Source organism: Schistocerca nitens, chromosome 4 (assembly GCF_023898315.1).
Source record: "Schistocerca nitens isolate TAMUIC-IGC-003100 chromosome 4, iqSchNite1.1, whole genome shotgun sequence".
In the NCBI taxonomy this organism is placed as follows: Eukaryota; Metazoa; Arthropoda; class Insecta; order Orthoptera; family Acrididae; genus Schistocerca; species Schistocerca nitens.
In genome coordinates, this window is record NC_064617.1 from 204,941,082 (window position 1) to 204,963,442 (window position 22,361).

General features: G+C 41.4%; 1 protein-coding gene across 2 annotated transcripts in view; it reads right to left on the bottom strand.

Moving 5' to 3' along the window:
- LOC126251608 (fibronectin type 3 and ankyrin repeat domains protein 1) overlaps positions 1 to 22,361 on the bottom strand; it is a 189,153-nt gene that overhangs the window by 119,729 nt on the left and 47,063 nt on the right. For both annotated transcript variants that reach the window (XM_049952144.1, XM_049952145.1), the window contains exon 2: positions 15,998 to 16,242. The gene's annotated coding sequence lies outside the window, so the exon portion shown is untranslated. The remainder of the gene's footprint in view (positions 1 to 15,997; positions 16,243 to 22,361) is intronic.

Sequence of the window (22,361 nt, forward strand, 5' to 3'; positions counted from 1 at the left end):
AATAATGTCCTTGTCATCTAGGTACGATCACGCAAATCGATTCTTCGTTAGCGACGACTACCCAACCGTTCAAGTCTTCAAGATCAATATTATGGTGTAGAATATCACATGTAGAGTGGATGTCATTGCAGTTGAAATCTGTGTAACTACAACAGCCGCATGGATTATAAATCATTCATTCATTGTCTAGGTTTCTATGTGCTTGTTACATTGTCATAGTGGCTGGACCAATGCATTGCCACACCAGCCTTACTGAATACGCAACACTACTAAAATTGGCAGATTCCAAGTACATATCCATTTCCTCATCTGAATTTACTACTGAAGTGGGCAGGTCACGGCAATAAAGGGCCGTAACTGTTCGTATGATGCCCTGAATTAATGCCGTTCATGTTTTTTTTTTTTTAAGTAAAAACCAAGTTCTGGAAGCACATAATAATAAAGCGCTGTTCAATCAAAATTACAGGTTTGATGATCATTTAAATTTTCATCAGCCATTAATTTGCGTAGAATTTCAGGTAACTGTCAAGCAGATTCAATGCCGCAGCAAGCCTTTTCTTGTCCTTCAATAGTCGTTTAGCGAATCGCATGGCGACATTTTCGTCTTCAAAACCACCCGTCGGAAGCTATAACATCTTTGTTGCCAAGTAAATCAAGATGAAATTTTTCAGCTTGGGCGTTAATAATTGTCCTGGAAAGTGGCACACCTTTACTTCTCTTTATTAAAAACCACCTGTAAAGGCATTCGTCAAGTTCACGTCTTATCCTAGTTTAGTCCTTCCTCTGCCCATTCCATTACTTCGAACTGCGTTTGGAAAACTTCTAAATTTATTCTCTTCTTTCACCTATTCTCCGATTGTTCCTGCAGGTACACCACGCTCGCGCGATAAACTTGATTTAGTTTCACCTTTGTTCACACGATCAATAATTTTTATGAAAAGGAAAGTTGCTACTCGCCGTATAGCGGAGATGCTGAGTCGCAGATAGGCACAACAAAAAGACTGTCACAAACAAAGCTTTCGGCCATTAAGGCCTTCATCAACAATATACTGACACCACCAGTGGACTCTGTTGCGTGGCGTGCGTGAGTTGTGTGTGTGTGTGTGTGTGTGTGTCAACATCTATCGTTGCCGAAAGATTTATTCTGACAGTCTTTCCGTTGTGCCTATCTGCGACTCAGCACCTCATCTGTATGGTGAGTAGCAACTTCCCTTCTCATAATATTGTTACATTCCATCCTGGATTTTCAATTGTTTGATCAATAATTTTTAGTTTATTACTCACAGAACACACTTCCCATTTCTATGACATCGTAACAAGCACATAGAAATCTAGACAATGAATGAATAATTTATGACCTAGATGATGGTTGTGCTCATTTAGATTATTGCCAAGCACTGTTGCTTAGTCACTTTGTTGACTGCGTCACAACGTTAAACGTGAGATGAGTATTCAAAGCTTCCGTCCAGTAATAGTCCTGATATGTTGGTAACACAAACCAAAGGTTGAGTTTAATTACGTCCGTCTATTTTGGATATTGTTTAAAGAGCTTTGAAGTTGCAGCAGTAAATTATCCTGCAGAAAGGCTATATGCAGACTCTAATAAGATTTTTTTCAAGTTCATAAAATATACCGAGAGTGCAAAAATCATTCGAAAATGACGTTACATTTTGTGGGGGGGGCATACTTTGTTGTTGTTGTGGTCTTCAGTCCTGAGACTAGTATGCTGTTCTATCCTGTGCAAGCTTCTTCATCTCCCAGTACCTACTGCAACCTACATCCTTCCGAATCTGCATAGTGTATTCATCTCTTGGTCTCCCTCTACAATTTTTACCCTCCACGCTGCCCTCCAATACTAAACTGGAGATCCCTTGATGCCTCAGAACATGTCCTACCAACCGATCCCTTCTTCTAGTCAAGATGTGCCACAAACTCCTCTTCTCCCCAATCCTATTCAATACTTCCTCATTAGTTATGTGATCTACCCATCTAATCTTCAGCATTCTTCTGTAGCACCACATTTCGAAAGCTTCTATTCTCTTCTTGTCCAAACTATTTATCGTCCATGTTTCACTTCCACACATGGCTACACTCCATACAAATACGTACTTTCAGAAACGACTTCCTGACACTTAAACCTATACTCGATGTTAACAAATTTCTCTCGTTCAGAAATGCGTTCCTTGCCATTGCCAGTCTACATTTTATATCCTCTCTACTTCGACCATCATCAGTTATTTTGCTCCCCAAATAGAAGAACTCCTTTACTACTTTAAGTGTCTCATTTCCTAATATAATTCCCTCAGCATCACCCGACTTAATTCGACTACATTCCATTATCCTCGTTTTGCTTTTGTTGATTTTCATCTTATATCCTCACTTCAAGACACTATCCATTTCGTTGAACTGCTCTTCAAAGTCCTTTGCTGTCTCTGACAGAATTACAATGTCATCATTGGATTACAATGGATTTTAATACCTACTCCGAATTTTTGTTTTGTCTCCTTTACTGCTTGCTCAGTATACAGATTGAACAACATCGGGGAGAGGCTGCAACCCTGTCTCACTCCCTTCCCAACCACTGCTTCCTTTTGATGTCCCTCGACTCTTATAACTGCCATCTGGTTTCTGTACAAATTGTAAATAGCTTTTCACTCCCTGTATTTTACCCCTGCCACCTTCAGAATTTGAAAGAGAGTATTCCAGTCAACATTGTCTAAAGCTTCCTCTAAGTCTACAAATGCTAGAAACGTAGGTTTGCCTTTCCTTAATCTAGCTTCTAAGATAAGTCGTAGGGTCAGTATTGCCTCACGTGTTCCAATATTTCTACGGAATCCAAACTGATCTTCCCCGAGGTCGGCTTCTGCTAGTTTTTCCATTCATCTGTAAAGAATTCGTGTTATTATTTTGCAGCTGTGACTTATTAAACTGATAGTTCGGTAATTTTCACATCTGTCAACACCTGATTTCTTTGGGATTAGAATTATTATATTCTTCTTGAAGTCTGAGGGCATTTCGCCTGTCTCATACATCTTGCTCACCAGATGGTAGAGTTTTGTCAGGACTGGCTCTCTCAAGGCTGTCAGTAGTTCTAATGGAATGTTGTCTACTCCCGGAGCATTGTTGCGACTCAGGTCTTTCAGTGCTCTGTCAAACTCTTCACGCAGTATCGCATCTCCCATTTCATCTTCATCTACATCCTCTTCCATTTCCGTAATATTGTCCTCAAGAACATCGCTCGTGTCCGCAGCTCGTGGTCGTGCGGTAGCGTTCTCGCTTCCCACGCCCGGGTTCCCGGGTTCGATTCCCGGCGGGGTCAGGGATTTTCTCTGCCTGGTGATGACTGGGTGTTGTGTGCTGTCCTTAGGTTAGTTAGGTTTAAGTAGTTTTAAGTTCTAGGGGACTGATGACCATAGATGTTAAGTCCCATAGTGCTCAGAGCCATTTGTACATCGCCCTTGTATAGACCCTCTATATACTCCTTCCACCTTTCTGCTTTCCCTTCTTTGCTTAGAACTGGGTTTCCATCTGAGCTCTTGATATTCATACAAGTGGCTCTCTTTTCTCCAAAGGTCTATTTAATTTTCCTGTAGGCAGTATCTATCTTACCCCTAGTGAGATAAGCCTCTACATCCTTCCATTTGTCCTCTAGCCATCCTCCCTGCTTAGCCATTTTGCACTTCCTGTCGATCCCATTTTTGAGACGTTTGTATTCCTTTTTGCCTGCTTCATTTACTGCATTTTTATATTTTTTCCTTTCATCAATTAAATTCCATTTTTCTTCTGTTATCCAAGGATTTCTGCTAGCCCTCGTCTTTTTACCTACTTGCTCCTCTGCTGCCTTCACCACTTCATCCCTCAAAGCTACCCGTTCTTCTTCTACTGTATTTTTTTCCCCCATTCCTGTCAATTGTTTCCTTGTGCTCTCCCTGAAACTCTGTGTAACCTCTGGTTCTTTCAGTTTATCCAGGTCCCATCTCCTTAAATTCCCGCCTTTTTGCAGTTTCTTCAGTTTTAATCTACAGCTCATAACCAATAGATTGTGGTAAGAGTCTATATCTGCCCCAGGAAATGTCTTACAATTTAAAACCTGGTTCCTAAATCTCTGTCTTAGCATTATGTAATCTATCTGAAACCTGTCAGTATCTCCAGGCTTCTTCCATGTATACAACCTTCTTTTATGATTCTTGAACCAAGTGTTAGCTATGATTAAGTTGTGCTCTGTGCAAAATTCTACCAGGCGGCTTCCTCTTTCATTTCTTACCCCCAATCCATATTCACCTACTACGTTTCCTTCTCTCCCTTTTCCTACTATCGAATTCCAGTCACCCATGACTATTAAATTTTCGTCTCCCTTCACTATCTGAATAATTTCTTTTATTTCATCACACATTTCTTCAATTTCTTCGTCATCTGCAGAGCTAGTTGGCATATAAACTTGTACTACTGTAGTAGATGTGGGTTTCGTGTCTATCTTGGCCACAATAATGCGTTCACTATGCTGTTTGTACCCGCATTCCTATTTTCCTATTCATTATTAAACCTACTCCTGCATTACCCCTATTTGATTTTGTGTTTTTAACCCTGTAGTCACCTGACCAGAAAGAAGTCTTGTTCCTCGTGCCACAGAACTTCACTAATTCCCACTCTATCTAACTCTAACTTATCCATTTCCCTTTTTAAATTTTCTAACCTACCTGCCCGATTAAGGGATCTGACATTCCACGCTCCGATCCGTAGAACGCCAGTTTTCTTTCTCCTGATAACGACATCCTCTTGAGTAGTCCCCGCCCGGAGATCCGAATGGGGGACTATTTTACCTCCGGAATGTTTTACCCAAGAGGACGCCATCATCATTTAACCATACAGTAAAGCTGCATGCCCTCGGGAAAAATTACGGCCGTAGTTTCCACTTGCTTTCAGCCGTTCGCAGTACCAGCACAGCAAGGCCGTTTTGGTTAGTGTTACAAGGCCAGATCAGTCAATCATCCAGACTGTTGCCCCTGCAACTACTGAAAAGGCTGCTGCCCCTCTTCAGGAACCACACGTTTGTCTGTCCTCTCAACAGATACCCCTCCGTTGTGGTTGCACCTACGGTACGGCTATCTGTATCGCTGAGGCATGCAAGCCTCCCCACCAACGGCAAGGCCCATGTTTCATGGGGGTAGGGGGCATACTTTATACCGCGTTATATCCGAATCCGCAGTCTATCGGACCTCGGTATATCGGGCTTCTACTGTATTAATTTCAAATTATTGCCGAGCGATAGTATTACGGCGACAAGTGGAAATAAATCCTTTTATAACTGATTTTCGTAGAAATTTGTTATGTGTCGTCGACGAAGGCGTTCCGAGCCGCCATCCAGTTTAGAGTTCTGGGGAATGCGGAACCTAGATGCATGCGGGATGAAGCGCGGAACAGTAGGTCAAGTTGCATGTAGTCTATAACCTGCTTTGGTCCTGCGGAAACAAGAAAATTAATACAATGTACAAGTGAGAGCTATAATTGTATCCATTTTGGATAGACGTGTTTATAGTTGCACCAGTTAGATCTGCTGTAGTTAAAATTAATATATTTTTTTAAAAATGTTAGGAAGTTATAACTACGAGGCGCATTGCCTATAATATTGTCGGAAGATTCTATTTTGTTGTTGATCCAGTAGTCACCCGATTCGTTTTCAAAGCGAACTGACAAGGCGACCGCGCCTATTCGTCATCACCGATTTCGTTCAAATTTATGGTACATGCTGGGATTGGGATTGGCCAGGAATGAGAGTGACAGGAGCGGGAGCTACAGATGGCCAAGCACTTAGAAAAAAATAGCCGGGAACGTATTGTAAGGCGTACTACACAAGAACTGCCGGCCGTTGTGGCCGAGCGCTTCTAGGCGCTTCAGTCCGGAACCGCGCTGCTGCTACGGTCGCAGGTTCGAATCCTGTCGCGGGCATGGATGTGTGTGATGTCCTTAGGTTAGTTAGGTTTAAGTAGTCCTACGTTCTAGGGGACTGATGATCTCAGTTGTTAAGTCCCATAGTGCTCAGAGCCATTTGAACACAAGAACTTCGTATACAAAATTAGATTATTTTATTATTTTCTAGTTGGTAATTTACTCTCCCCCCCCCCCCCCCCCCAACTAAATATGGACCTTACCGTCGTCGGGGTGGATTCAGTGCCACAGCGATACATACAGCCGTACGGTAGGTGACCCCATACAGGAGAGGAATCAGTGGAGATGCCAGACAGATGTGTGGTTCCTGAGGAAGCGCAGCAGCCTTTTCAGTAGTCGCAGGGGCCACAGTCTGGATGCTTGACTAACCTGCCCTTGTAACATCAACCAAAACGGTCTTGCTGTGCCGGTACTGCGAACGGTTGAAAGCAAGGGGAAACGACAGCCGTAACTTTTCCCGGCAACATGCAGCTCTATTGTATGGTTAAATGATGATGGCGTCCTCGTGGGTAAAATATTCCGGACGTAAAATAGTCTACCATTCGGATCTCCGGGCGGGGACTACTCAGGAGGACGTCGTCATCAGGAGAAACAAAAAGAAACAAAACTGGGCTTCTGCGGATAGGAGCGTGGAAATACCTTTATCGGGCAGGTAGGTTGGAAATTTAAAAAGGGGAATGAATGAGTTAAAACTACATATAGTGGGAATTAGTGAAGTTTGGTGGCAAGAGGAACAGGACATCTGACAAGTGAACACCCACCACCACTCCGTCTACAGACCACAAGTGGCCCATCGGGACCATCCGACCGCCGTGTCATCCTCAGTGGAGGATGCGGATAGGTAGACGTGTGGTCGGTACACCGCTCTCCCGGTCGTTATGATGGTATTCTTGACCGAAGCCGCTACTATTCGGTCGAGTAGCTCCTCAATTGGCATCACGAGGCTGAGTGCACTCTGAAAAATGGCAACAGCGCATGGCGGCCCGGAATGTCACCCATCCAAGTGCCGACCACGTCCGACAGCACTTAACTTCGGTGACCTAACGGGAACCGGTGTATCCACTGCGTTGCCGTTGCCAATCCTCTTCCCCCCAGTACATCAATTGAAAAACACTTTCAAAGTGATTGTAAGAAATAGTATGGAGTTACCTTCCAAACCTAATTTCTTAATTTTGAATCTGTCATTCTCTTCATATTTGTAATTGAAGATATGTAGGTTACTTAACCAATATCTAGATTCAATTAATTCCATGCTTTTAAAGTTTTCTCACCATAGTCTCACACCTGCTATGTCTACATCTATAGCCATACTCTGCAAATCATCGTGAAGTGCCCAGCAGAGGGTACATTCCATTGTACCAGTTATTAGGCCTCTGTGGGTGCAGTAATTACTCTAATCTTAACCTCGTGATCATTATGTAAGCAGCGCATAGTGGGTTGCAGTGAATTCCTAGAGTCATCATTTAAAGCCAGTTCTCGAAACTTCATTAACAGACTTTTTAAGGATAGTTTACGTCCATCTTCAAGAATCTTCTAGTTCAGTTCCTTCACTATCTCTGTGACACACTTATACAGATTAAACAGACCTGTGACCATTCGTGCTGCCCTTCTCTATACACGTTCAGTATCCGTTCAGTCATATATGGTATAGGTCCCACACACTTGAGCAATATTCTAGGACCGGTTGCACAAGTGAATACAGGGCTACAAATACAAAATCAAATAGGGGTAATGCAGGAATAGGTTTAATAATGAATAAGAAAATATTATTGCGGGTACGCTACTATGAACAGCATAGTGAATGGATTATCAGAAAAAAATGTTCAAATGTGTGTGAAATCTTATGGGACTTAACTGCTAAGAGCATCAGTCCCTAAGATTGCACACTACTTAACCTAAATTATCCTAATGACAAACACACACACCCATGCCCGAGGGAGGACTCGAACCTCCATCGGGACCAGCCGGGATTATCAGAGCCGAGACAGACACGAAGCCCACGCCCACCGCAGTAGTACAAGTTTACACGCCAACTAGCTTCGCCGAAGATAAGATTGAAGAAATGTTTGATCAGATGAAATAAATTATTCAGATAGTTAAAGGACACAAAAATTTAATCGAGATGGACTGGAATTCGATAGCAAGAAAAGGAAGACAAGGAAAAATAGTAGGCGAATGCGAACTGGAGGAATGGAATGAAAGAGGAAGCCGCCACGGTAGGATTTTGCATAGAGCATAATTTAATAATCGCTAAATCATAAAAAAAGCTTATGTACGTCGAAGAGACCTGGAAACACCAGAAGATTTCATATAGATTATATAATGGTTAGACGGAGGTTTAGGAGCCAGATTTTAAATTTTAAGTAATTTCTAGGGGTAGATGTGAACTCTGACCACAATTTATTGGTTATGAACTGTAGATTAAAATTGAAGAAATTGGAAAAAGGTAGGAAATTAAAGAGATGGGATCTGGATAAGTTGAAAGAACAAAGGCTTGTCTGGAGTTTCATAGGGAGTATTAGGGCAACGGTTGGCTAGAACAGGGCAAAGGAATACAGTAGCAGACAAATGGGTTGCATTAAGACACGAAATAGTGATGGCAGCAGAGAATCAAATGGCACAGACAAGGCCTAGTAGAAGTCATTGAATAACACAGGTGATATTGAAAGGAGAAAATATAAAAATGCAGCAAATTAAGCAAGCGACAGGGAATACAAACACCTAAAACGTGAGATTGACAGGAAGTGCAAAATGGTTAGTCAGGGATGGCTAGAGGACAAATTTAAGTATCTGCAAGCATATTTCACTAGCAAAATGGTAGATACTGACTGCAGGAAAATTAAAGAGGTCTTTGCAGTAAAGAGAAACAGCTGTATGAATATCAAGAACTCAGATGTAAAGAGAGCCCTAAGAGAGCTGAAAAGTGGAAAGAATATATGTAGGGGGTATACAAAGGAGATCAACATCAAGTCAGTATTTTAGAAATGGAAGAGGACAAAGATGAACATGAAGTGGGAGATACGTTACTATGAGAAGAATAGACAGAGCATTGAAGGTCATAAGTCGAAACAAGACTCCGCGAGTAGACGACATTCAGTCAGAACTACTGATAGCTTTGGGAGAGCCTTCCATGACAAAACTCTTCCAGATGTCGTGTAAGATGTATGAAACAGGCGAAATGTGCTCATATGCCAAGAAGAAAGTAATAATTCTAATTTTAAAATCAGTTTAATATATCACGTTTGCAGAATACAAACGCAAATTCTTTAAAGAAGAATGGAAAAACTGGTAGAAACCAACTAGAGGAAGTTCAGTTTGGATCTCGGAGAAATATAGGAGAACGCGAGGCAATACTGACCCTACGATTTATGTTCGGAGGTAGATTAAGGAAACGCAAACCTGCATGTATACCGCTTGTAGACTTAAAGAAAGCTTTTGAGAAAGTGGACTGGAATATATATATATATATATATATATATATATATATATATATATATATATATATATATATGTGTGTGTGTGTGTGTGTGTGTTAAAGAGGAAGAGAGATTTCTTTTTCTTAGTAAAATAAAAATTATTTATTTTATTTGTATTACTATAAATGAATAAAAATAGTAATAAAAATAAAATAAATAATTTTTATTTTATTAAAAAAAAGAATCTCTCTCCCTCTCTAATAAACACACACACACACACACACACACATACATACACGCACACACACATTAACAAAACAGTTGAATGCAGAAAACTTAGAATGTTGGTAACACTTAGATAAACAAATGAAACTCTGTATTAAAAAGATGGCAGTTACAGTGATGTGTAACGGAAACAGTGAAATGAAAGTGAACTGTAAGATTCCACCTGGTTGCCAGATGAGAAAAAGCAGTTTACATAGATGCAATGAATTAAAAGTTACCTGTAAGTACCTTTCCATTTCATAGAGAAACGTTGAGGAGATGTGTTTAAATCTATAACCTAGATGTGAAACCATAACCTACGTGTAAAAATGGACAAATCATGTAATATTTCAGGACACCCACTGAAGATGCCTTGTAAAAAACGCTAAACGCGTCTGGGTGCTTAAATAAAAATAAAAATTTCGGTGTGCATCATACAAAATTGGCATTTTCTTTGAAACAACTGCAAGATTAGATTAATTACTGTACGCAGGGCGACATTTAAGAAATCATTCTTCCTGCCTCCCATAGTTGATTGGCACGGTGAAAAGTTCTAATAACTAGTACAGTGGGAGGTACCGTCCGCTATGCATTTCGCAGTGATTTGCAGAATGTAGATATAGTAAACTTAGATATGCCACAGAATCTCAGCTTAGTTTTAAATGACCAAACTCAATATTCTATTTCCTCTCTGTTAAATTAAGTTTCAGTTACACAGATACCAGATTACAATTGAGATTTACTTTAGTTTTCAAATGTTCATATATGTAAGATGTCCCCACAAAAATTTAGATTTTTCATTTTTAATTAAATTAATTGACTACACTGACGGAAAGAAGAAATCGCAACACGATGATGGCAGGCGTGTTTCTACATCTGAAAGATGATGTCTATTCATATTTCACTCATGTCGCATAATGGTGGCTCTAGTAGCGTCGTTACAAGGATGCAAATCAGGTTTGCGTGCTGTAACGGTCGTGAGCGTTAGTTGCCATTGAGACTGGACGTCGTGAGCTGAAGTTGCTCAAGTATGCCTTCTAAGGTGAAAAAGACGCCATTATCAAGGCCTCACTGAGTTTGAACGAGGTAATGTAATAGAACTACGAGAAACTGAATGTTCCCCCTGCGATATTCCAGCCACTGTACATGACTGCTGGCAGCGGCGATCAAGGGAATGGAAAATGGAAATGAGCGTATGGCATCGTTGGCCGGGAGGCCCCTCCCCATTCTGGGAAGTTCGGCCGCCAAGTGCAAGTCTTATTTCAATCGACGCGACATTGGGCGACTTGCGCGCCCGTGATGAGGATGAAATGATTATGAGGACAGCACAACACCCAGTCCCCGAGAGAAGAAAATCTCCAACCCGGCCGGGAATCGAACCCGGGCCCGCTTGCATGGGCAGCGAGCCCGTTACCACCCACCTAAGCAGCCGGACGATCAACGGAATATACGGCCGCCAAGAAGACCAGGCTGTGGACTGCCACGTGGCACTACCGAGATGTTCGGCGTATGGCTCTGGTGCATTGTACTGCATCTGGAGCAGCAATTTCAATAGCATTTAGCACCACAGTGACACAACGAAGTGTGTAACAAAGCGGTTACTTCACGGACAGCTTCGAGCCAGATGCCCTCAGCGTGCTTTCCATTGACTCCAAATCACCGCCTTTTGCAATTTCGGTCGCATCAAGTGAGAGCTCATTGGAGAGCTGGGTGGATGTCTGTTGTGTTTTCTGATGAAAGTTGGTTCTGCCTCGGTCCCAGTGATGGCCATGTGTTGGTTAGAAGGAGACCAGCTGAGGGCCTGCAACCAGCCTGTCTGCGTGCTATAGATACGAGGTGTGGCTAGAAAAAAACCGGACTAGTACTGGTGAAACAATAAAACGAATGCAATAAGGCTGAAAGTCGCGTGGCCTGTCACGTGACTCTCGCTCAGCCTACTGCTCGAGTTTCATCTGCCTCCTGCACTCAGTCTGCCCGTGGCGTCTGTTTTAAGTAGTTGACGTTTTATCTGTGCGTCGGAAAATGTTGAGTGTACAGAAAGAACAGCGTTTTTGTTTCAAACTAGGAAAATCTGCAAGTGAAACCTTTGTAATGTTACAACAAGTGTACGGCGATGATTGTTTATCGCGAACACAAGTGTTTGAGTGGTTTAAACGATTTAAAGATGGCCGCAAAGACACCAGTGATGACACTCGCACTGGCAGACCATTGTCAGCAAAAACTGATGCAAACATTGAAAAAATCGGTAAACTTGTTCGACAAGATCGCCGTTTAACAATCAGAGCAGTGTCTGAGTTAACAGGAGTTGACAAGGAAAGTGTTAGGCAGATTCTTCATGAAAGTTTCAACATGAACAAAGTGTGTTCAAAAATGGTTCCAAAGTGTCTCACAATTGAACAGAAGGAACGCCGAAGAATGATTTGTTCTGACATCCTGGAAAACATTGAAAGTGATCCCACCTTCTTACAAAATGTTATTACTTGCGATGAATCGTGGTTTTTTACTTACGATCCCGAAACTAAACGCCAATCGATGCATTGGAAAACTCCTGGTTCTCCACGACAAAAAAAAGCACGAATGTCAAAATCGAAATTCAAGGCAATGATGATTGTTTTTTTTTTTTTGACATCAAAGGGATTGTGCACATTGATTGGGTACCAGAGGGTCAAACAGTGAATCAGCATTACTACATTAGCGTCCTGGCTACCCTACGTAAGCGAGTACGGAGAAAACGGAACGATTTGTGGAGAAAAAAGTCATGGATCCTTCACCAAGACAATGCCCCAGCTCACAGTGCGTTGTCAGTGAAGACGTTTTTGGCAAAACACAACATTCCCATCTTAGATCATCCACCCTACTCACCTGATTTGGCCCCCTGTGACTTTTTTCTTTTCCCTAAAGTCAAGTCAGCTTTGAAAGGAACTAGATTTGAGACTGTTGAAGCAGTAAAAGAAAAAGTGACGGAAGTAATGTATGGACTTACCGAAAATGATCTGCAGCATTGCTATGAACAGTGGAAAATTCGTATGGAGCGGTGTAGAGACCGAGGAGGAGAGTACATTGAAGGAGATAACATGAAATTGTAAATAATTGTAAATAAATGTTTTTTCCAGCATCAGTCCGGTTTTTTTCTAGCCGCACCTCGTACACTGGACCTACACCTGGAATTATGGTCTGGCGTGCAGTTTCATATGATAGCAGGAGCACTCTCGTTGTTAACCCACGCACCCTGTCTGCAAATTAGTACGTCAATGTCGTGATTCATCCTGTTGTACTGCCATTCATGAGCGGCATTAAAGGGGGTGTTTTTCAACAGGATAACGATCGCACACACATACCGCCGTTGTAACCCAACACGCTGTACAGGAAGTCGACATATTGCCTTGGCCTGCAATCGACCACACATGGGACATCATCGGACGACATCATCCACAAACACCATTAATGTAATGTAATGACCGACGAAATGCAACAGACATGGAACTCTATCCCACAAACTGAGATCAGACTTCTGTGCAACACAATGCAAGCACGTTTGCATTACTGCATTCAAAATTCTGGCTGTTACACCGCTTATTAATGTACCAGTATTCACATTGACAATGGATTATCACTCACTTTTAACCCGTGACCTAGCAAGTAAGTCACTTAAATAAGTTACCTAGACAAATATATTCCCGAAATTTCTTTACTCTACATTGATTACTTTTTGGTGTTGCGATTTTTTTCCGTAAGTGTATTTTGCGCGACATAAAAATGTAATTCTTTCCTTTATAAACACCCTATACGTAATCATTTTTTGTATCTTCGGTATACGCAATATTCCTGAGAGTTGCACGTCATTTTATCTGTGTTAGCGAAATTCATTTATCTCCTAACAATGAACTGAAAAACTGAAAGCCGGTTCGTGATCAAATAAATAATATTTTGCAGATTATTAGGAAAATTTTCCTATTTAATAGTAGTAATATTAGTAGTAAAAGTGACTAAAACATCAAAGTACACAGTGTTTGTATGTATGTAATGCTACACAATGAACTATGAGCTGTACGCAATAGAGATGCTTGCAACACGGATGCCTCGTATTAGAAAAATGATGTGTGCAATACAAAGTATCTGTGTCCGGAAAATGAGAAATAACGAGTACGTCTACGAAAATATAAAAAAAAATTATCAGAAGCAATTGCAAAACGAAGATCCATCTCCTTTGGACACATGTACTGAATGAGCAGAGGGAGACGAAACTAATATTCCTGTATTTGTAGAAAAAGAAGTCGATGACAGTACGGATTAAACAAATAAGAAAAGAACTATAAAGAAACAACAAAGCATCGGAAATAGCTGAAAGAAATGTTTTCAGCAACTAAAAACGAAAGTCAGAAAGCTTTCAAGGGAGAGAAGGCAAAAAAATAGGGAACAAAACGGACAGAAGAAGCGAAAAAAACAAAATGGGGACAAGATGAAACGGTACTGCAAAAATAGGAAACGACAAAGAAAGAAGAGGAATTCAAGTTGTTGTGCTATTGTAGTTGGTCGGTACAAAGATGGAAAATGAAATTGACCAGATACGAGGAGGACGCCCCCGCTGAGGGTTCCGTACAAACTTAATTATGTACGTAGACAGTTAATCCATTCTGGAAATCAGGTATCTCGACGATTTTTGCCTATAATCGACAATGATACAAGCAAGACATCGGTTCTAGGGATTCCAAGACTTTCTAGAATATTTCAATTTCAAGTTTGAAGCCGGACAACAAATGACACAAAAAATATTTTTTGTGTGATATAAGTACAGACTAACAATTTTCCAATTTTTCCCTTTATTTGTACTATGAAACGTTACTTCTTACAAAATTTCATGATCCTACGGCAAGGGAAAGTACACTTCATGTTTTAATGAGTGAGTTTGCGAGTACCAAATTACGCGACATAAATGGCCGTGTTGACTTAGAAGCTAACGTTTATTATACCGCTAATGGTCCATCGATACTAGTATGTGACGTAAATTTCAGCTTGATGCGTCTACCTGTTCGTGAGAAAAAGGGGTCTTAACAGACGATGGACAGACAGACAGTCTGATAACAAATGACCACAAAAATTGTTTTTCCTTGTGATATAATTACAGATTAACAGTTTTCGGAATTTTTACTTCGCTTATAGTGTGAAACCTTGCTTCTTGGGAAATTTCATGATAATAGATCAACAGGAAGTGCTCTATAGGTTTTTATGAGTGAGTTTGCGAATATCAAAATATGTGATATAAATGGTCGTATGTATTAATTGCATTGCCAAACTTCAATTTTTTTACATCGCTAAGTGACCGTAGACTTTGATACGTGACATGAATTTCAACTTGTGGTATGTCTATCAGTTGCTGAGAAAAATGGTTCTTAACTGTCGTACAGACAAACATAGACATGGACAACAAAGTGATCCTATAAGCGTTCCGTTTTTACAAACTCAATTACGGGTCCCTTTGTAACTGGTTACAATTATATATATACGTATAAGGTAAACGGAGTGACACAATGGCGTGCACACACTTTATCCAACGTGTAAGCGTCACTACGAATATTCGGACCTGGGTTATGACATGTTCGATATGCCTGCCATCATTGGCGACGATCTGGCGCAGACAAATAGCGAAATTCTGCATGACCCGCTGAAATGTCGCACCATCGACGCTGTCGATGACTTCCTGAATGGCCGTTTTCAGCTCAGCAATGGTTTTGGGGTTACTGCTGTTCACCTTGTCTTGAATATAGCCCCACAAAAAGGAATCGCATGTGTTCAGATCCGGAGAATATGGCGGCCAATCGAGGCCCATGCTAGTGGCCTCTGGGTACCCCAGAGCCGAAATGCGGTCCCCAAGTACTCCTCCAGGACGTCAAACACGCTCCTGCTTCGATAGGGTCGAGCTCCGTCTTGCATGAACATCTCGTCGAAAGCAGGATCACTTTGGATAATGGGGATGAAATCATCTTCCAAAAGCTTCACGTACCGAGCGGTAGTCACCGTGCCATCAAGTTATATCGTATGGATTATACTGTGACTGGACACTGCACACCACACAGACACCCGTTGGGGGTGAAGAGAATTCTCGATCGGGAAATGCGTGTACTCAGTCCCCCAAACGAGCCAGTTTTGCTTATTGACAAATCCATCCAAATGAAAGTGGGCTTCGACGCGAAACCAAACCATGCGCATACTAATTCCTATCATGCCCCGCGCCCAACTGTGCAGCTTGAACGTCCTAACGCAAACCGTTCAGAAGTTATGACTATTTTGTTTCATGTAGTTCAATAATTGTCACTACATATATATCTCCTGCGGAGCCGTGCGTTACAAAGGCAAGTGGCGGAGGTACTTACAATAGAGTCGGGATGCCGAGGCGGCACCTCCGATGAAGCCCGGCACCTTCGCCGGGAGAAGCGTGCAGACTGCGCGTCAGCTGTCGCCGGCGGCAGCGGCTCGGCCAGTGGTTTGGCGCCAGATGTGTGCTACAGATAGCGGCCGCATGCAGACGGCGTCGCGACGTGGCGCGGCGCTGCAACGGGGCCGAGGCTGCCGCCCCAGAGCACGTCGCGCTGCACGTAGGCCGGCGTCGCGTGCGGGCCTGCAACAGGCGCGGTAACGTCACTGCACGCGGTCGGCCGCTGCATCTACTCCGTCTGGACACTTCTCAGTGGGCATTAATATGGACTGCGTCCGCCCTTCGCCGTTGTGACGGCTTGGATGGTGCTTAGAATGCATTCAACGAGGTGTCTGAATGTCTCTGCACAAATAGCACCCCACTCTTTCTCAGCAGCAGAAACCAAAGAAGTTAATGTGTTGGACGTTAGGGTTTCGAGAGAAATCGACATACTAGTTGATCCCAAAAGTGTTCCATTGGGCCCTGGTCGGCACTATCGGCAGACTTGTCCATTTCAATAATGCTATTGAACACAAATCATTGCTTCACAGATGCTTTATGATAGGATGCATAGTCATGCTGATATAATCATCGTCGCCAAACTGTTCCTCTACTGCACCCAGTAAAAAATATTGTAAAATGTGTTGATATTTGCCCGAATTTAACTTTTACGTACACACAACAAGGAGATAACATACAAACCATGAAAATCACCCCCATACCTTAACACTAACTCTTTCGTAGTTCACTGTTGGCACTAACATTGTAAGAGGTCCATGACTAAGGAATTTATTGCTAGCGCACTCGAGCAGATGTAGTTTCGATGGATTGCTCACGCACTGCCTGCGATATGTAAGCTATAAGAGAATCTCAACCAGAGAGCAGTGTTGTATGCAGTAGGAATTGTGTGGCAGTAAAAGTAAGTAGTAGCCAGCAGTCTGGTGTATGGAGTTGGCTGGGCTGGTCGTGGGGAGCGATGACGATGCCTGAGTGTCGTAGTATAAGGTAAAAGCAGCCTCGCGCATATGTACTATTGTTATATCAAGTCCCATGTAAATGTTTTTAAAAAATCTCTTAATTAATAATCTTTCTTATAAAAATTAACTTTTGAGTCATTCATCTCAATTTTAAGAATTTACTAATTTCTCCAATCCATGGTCATCCCAATTATTGTAAAGAAAAATCAGTTGTTTCTTTTGATACATGACAAATCTATCGGCCAGCGTTGCACTGGGCTGTGCCAGAAAAATTTCTTATAGGATCAGATATATATGCGTTATCCAGCGACCTAATTTAGAATGATCTTTTAGGGCCATGACGCAGCACTGCTGACGTCCAAAATTTACCAGTTTAATTTCACAGTCAATTATTCAAAGGTTATAAGTGAGCCACATTTTTTGTTAGGACGTTAGTCACATTTTATTATTGGTAGGTTACGGAATTTATCTGTTGGCAGGTTACGCTGAATGTGAGTTATACTGTTGGGTGGTTATTATATACTTTTTTTATCTGTCGGGAGGTTACACTTGTTGACAACCGGCCAGGATCGTATTTTCTTTGTGAATTTCTGAGAAGTTGTCAGTTATACGAGGGCAGTTCAATAAGTAATGCAACACATTTTTTTTCTGAAACAGGGGTTGTTTTATTCAGCATTGAAATACACCAGGTTATTCCCCAATCTTTTAGCTACACAACACTATTTTTCAACGTAATCTCCATTCAGTGCTACGGCCTTACGCCACCTTGAAATGAGGGCCTGTATGCCTGCACGGTACCATTCCACTGGTCGATGTCGGAGCCAACGTCGTACTGCATCAATAACTTCTTCATCATCCGCGTAGTGCCTCCCACGGATTGCGTCCTTCATTGGGCCAAACATATGGAAGTCCGACGGTGCGAGATCGGGGCTGTAGGGTGCATGAGGAAGAACAGTCCACTGAAGTTTTGTGAGCTCCTCTCGGGTGCGAAGACTTGTGTGAGGTCTTGCGTTGTCATGAAGAAGGAGAAGTTCGTTCAGATTTTTGTGCCTACGAACACGCTGAAGTCGTTTCTTCAATTTCTGAAGAGTAGCACAATACACTTCAGAGTTGATCGTTTGACCATGGGGAAGGACATCGAACAGAATAACCCCTTCAGGGTCCCAGAAGACTGTAACCATGACTTTACCGGCTGAGGGTATGGCTTTAAACTTTTTCTTGGTAGGGGAGTGGGTGTGGCGCCACTCCATTGATTGCCGTTTTGTTTCAGGTTCGAAGTGATGAACCCATGTTTCATCGCCTGTAACAATCTTTGACAAGAAATTGTCACCCTCAGCCACATGACGAGCAAGCAATTCCGCACAGATGGTGCTCCTTTGCTCTTTATGGTGTTCGGTTAGACAACGAGGGACCCAGCGGGAACAAACCTTTGAATATCCCAACTGGTGAACAATTGTGACAGCACTACCAACATGAGATGTCAAGTTGAGCACTGAGTTGTTTGATGGTGATCCATCGATCATCTCGAACGAGTGTGTTCGCACGCTCTGCCATTGCAGGAGTCACAGCTGTGCACGGCCGGCCCGCACGCGGGAGATCAGACAGTCTTGCTTGACCTTGCGGCGATGATGACACACGCTTTGCCCAACGACTCACCGTGCTTTTGTCCACTGCCAGATCACCGTAGGCATTCTGCAAACGCCTATGAATATCTGAGATGCCCTGGTTTTCCGCCAAAAGAAACTCGATCACTGCCCGTTGTTTGCAACGCACATCCGTTACAGACGCCATTTTAACAGCTCCGTACAGCGCTGCCACCTGTCGGAAGTCAATGAAACTATACGAGACGAAGCGGGAATGTTTGAAAATATTCCACAAGAAATTTCCGGTTTTTTCAACCAAAATTGGCCGAGAAAAAAATGTGTTGCATTACTTATTGAACTGCCCTCGTATATCTGCTCTTATTTGTCAAATGTTAAAAGTAGTTTGCATCTGGCGCAACGCATTTACTAATTTGTCACTGTTTCTTTCACAGATCAACGGCAATTTATTGCTCTCTGTTGTTATTGTATTTGTTCCATTTTCCTTTGTCTTTGATTTTGTGCCTGCTTTTTAATTGTGAAAATGCCACGAAAAACTGCTAACAGTACATCGTGATGCGCAATGAGTGAAAAAGCCGACTATAACAATTTGACCGATAATACTAGCGACACTCAGTGTCATAATGATAATCCTCTAATTACAGATAATCAGTGCGTGCCGACCACCAGTAATGATTTTATTTCAAATGATGAACAAACAAATTCAGTTATGTCCACACTAAATTTAACGACAATTGATGACGCGGCACGTTCCGATACAATGAACGCTGCCCAGTTTCACACACCTGATTTGCAAAATTTACACAGTGAACAGACAAATGTTTCTAACGAAGGTGAACAATGTACTCAAAATATGTCAGATGTATTTGATTCCGATGTAGTGACCAACAGTGCACATCCCATTGGCAAACCTTTTTGTGAATCAGACAATGACCAAATGCTTACACAAAACGTGACAAATGCAGATACACGATCACACAGTACAGCGAATAGAGTCGCTAATTTTGGCTTGGATCAAGTTATGGCATTATTGCCACAACTTAATGAATCGTGCAAACAACTCAATGAAAAATACGACAACCATCTCAAACAACTTAATGAATCGAACAAACAACTTAATGAAAATCTCAAACAGTCAAATGAAAACAAGACAACAATTTCCAACAACTTAATGAAAAACAAGACAACAATTTCAAACAACTTAATGAAAAACAAGACAACAATTATAAACAACTTAAGGATTCGAACAAACTACTTAATGAAAGTTTCAAACAGTCGAATGAAAAACACGACAACCTTAATGAACAGAACAAACAACTTAGTGAACAGATTACAGTCGTTGCCGTGCAACGTCATGATGCTAAAGGGCAATTACGTGAGGAAATAAAGGCTTGTGCTAGGAACAGTAGTGAAGAAATTAGATCTGTTGCACAAGAATTAAGTAATACACATGTAGCCACAACAGAATCACTTAGAGATGAAATTTGTGCGGTTGGTAAACAATGTTCAGAAAACGCAACACAGTTTTAGTAGTGCTATTTCATCTTTAGTTTAAATTAATGTCAGCAGAACTTTCGCGCACTCTGGAAGCGAAAGTCGATAAGAAATTTGATCATCAGAACAGCCAAATTGACGAACGTTTTAAAGTGACAGAAATGTAAAATGTTTCAGCACTTAACACGTCACAGCATACGCCACATTCTGAGCATTTGTCACATTCACACAACCAGTATAACTTAGGTAATTTAAAGAGAGTACGTGACTTAGATTCCGAACAGTCACAGACAAATAGATTCTCATGCAATCCTGAACCTCCTCAGACATGTAGAGACGATAATTTTGATTATAAGCACTTTCTATGCGTGAGAAAATTTAAGGTATTTAAGAATGACAGAACTCAGATACACTCTTTAGACTGGATACAACAATTTGCTTTTGAATTTTCACCGGCATTGCCTGTAACGCAGAAACTAAAATTTATTTGCAGCACGTAAGTGACCTCATGGGATTCATTACACTTCGGTGAATATGTGCAGTAGCGTGCACAGGGCACCGAGCCGTAGTAGTGCTATTTCATCTTTAGTTTTCTGCACTTCTGCCTTCTCTTTTACTATCATTTGTCAAAACAACTCTTCAACTATCGATCTATCTAGAATTAGGAACGAGTAAAGAAAACCTGATATGACTAGTTTTACCGAAAGTGACAGTTTTCATTAGACATTTCAGAAATGAAAAGAAATACCAGCATCATTTTAATAACAGGCAAAATTTTAATCATCAATATGTACAAAATTATCAGCAATCGCAGACACATTTTGGTAATAATAGAGGTTTTTCCCCACAACAGCAACAAAACCAGCCAGTTGGCATACCTAACCAACAATGTAATGTGCAAGGTCAACCAAGCATTAATGCTTCGCCGACTACACGTATAGCGTCGGCTCCACCAAATAGTAACGCACAGCAACAAGGAAATCACTACGTACAGAAGACGCATTATTTCAACTCCTATCGCAACGCGCCGTATAGTAAATGGCTATCATGACAGACGTAAAAGCAATGAGCACAGTTTTCAGCGTAACAATCGGTCTTATCAGCAGCAGAATCAATCACAACAACAGATTATCATGAATGAACCAGACAGTCGGTATCATCCTCAACCTAATACGTCAGGACGAAATAACAGAACAGTACAAATAGTCGAAATGCCACAGCATCCTCCTGCAAATAACAGCACGTCAGAAAAAATTTGACTAGATACGGTACAGGTTGCATCTTCCAGCAACGTAAGCAATACTTTTGACACACAGAATCTTGTTCAAGAAAATGTTATTACTTTTGACGGCATCCGAAACACACTTTTGCATGAAAAAACAGTTATTAAAAAAAACCATTTCCCACCCTGTCATTGAAGTTAAGATTGGATCATCCACATTTTCAGCAGTAATTGATTCTGGATCACCTATGTCAGTTATAAATGAAGAAACATTCAACGAATGTAGCTAAGAAAATACCTATCCTACGTTACCGTTAGGCAAAACTAAAGTAAAAGGAGCAGTATCTGGTAAAGGAGTAGATAAAAATTACAGACACACTTATCATTTTGTATTGCAGGTCATATGTCCCACTAAAATTTTTGGATTGTTCCCTTATTGACAACAGACGTTATTTTAGGTACGAATTGTTTGGTACAACATGACGCAATTATTGACTTTCAAAGTTCCTATTTAATGTTAAAGGATGAAAAAGTACAACTGGCAATAGAATTTCAGCACGCTTTATCTGCAGAAGAACAGGCAATTAATCGAACAGAGGTCATTTCTATATCGCGTCACACGGACTGTCATTCCACATTGTTCGCAGATACGTACGTACGCAACTACAATACACCAGACGAAGCCGACTATGACGTTATGCAAATAATTTCAGATAAAGTAAAACAGAGCAACGCAAACTACCGTTTACACAGATCATAGAACTATACAGTTTTTACGTTCCGCTAAATTTACAAATGACAGATTAAGCATATGGAAACTTTATTTACAGGAATTTAATTTTACAGTTGTTCACATTCCCGGTACACAAAATATTGTAGCAGACGCACTATCCCGTTCTCTCAGCAACAATTAGCAAGACATCGGGTCCAACTTCTGCCAAGCAAATTCTAGCGTCATGTATATTCAACGAATTGCATTTGAAAAATTCATTTCGTCGTCATTACGAGACATAGCACAAGAGCAGAGCA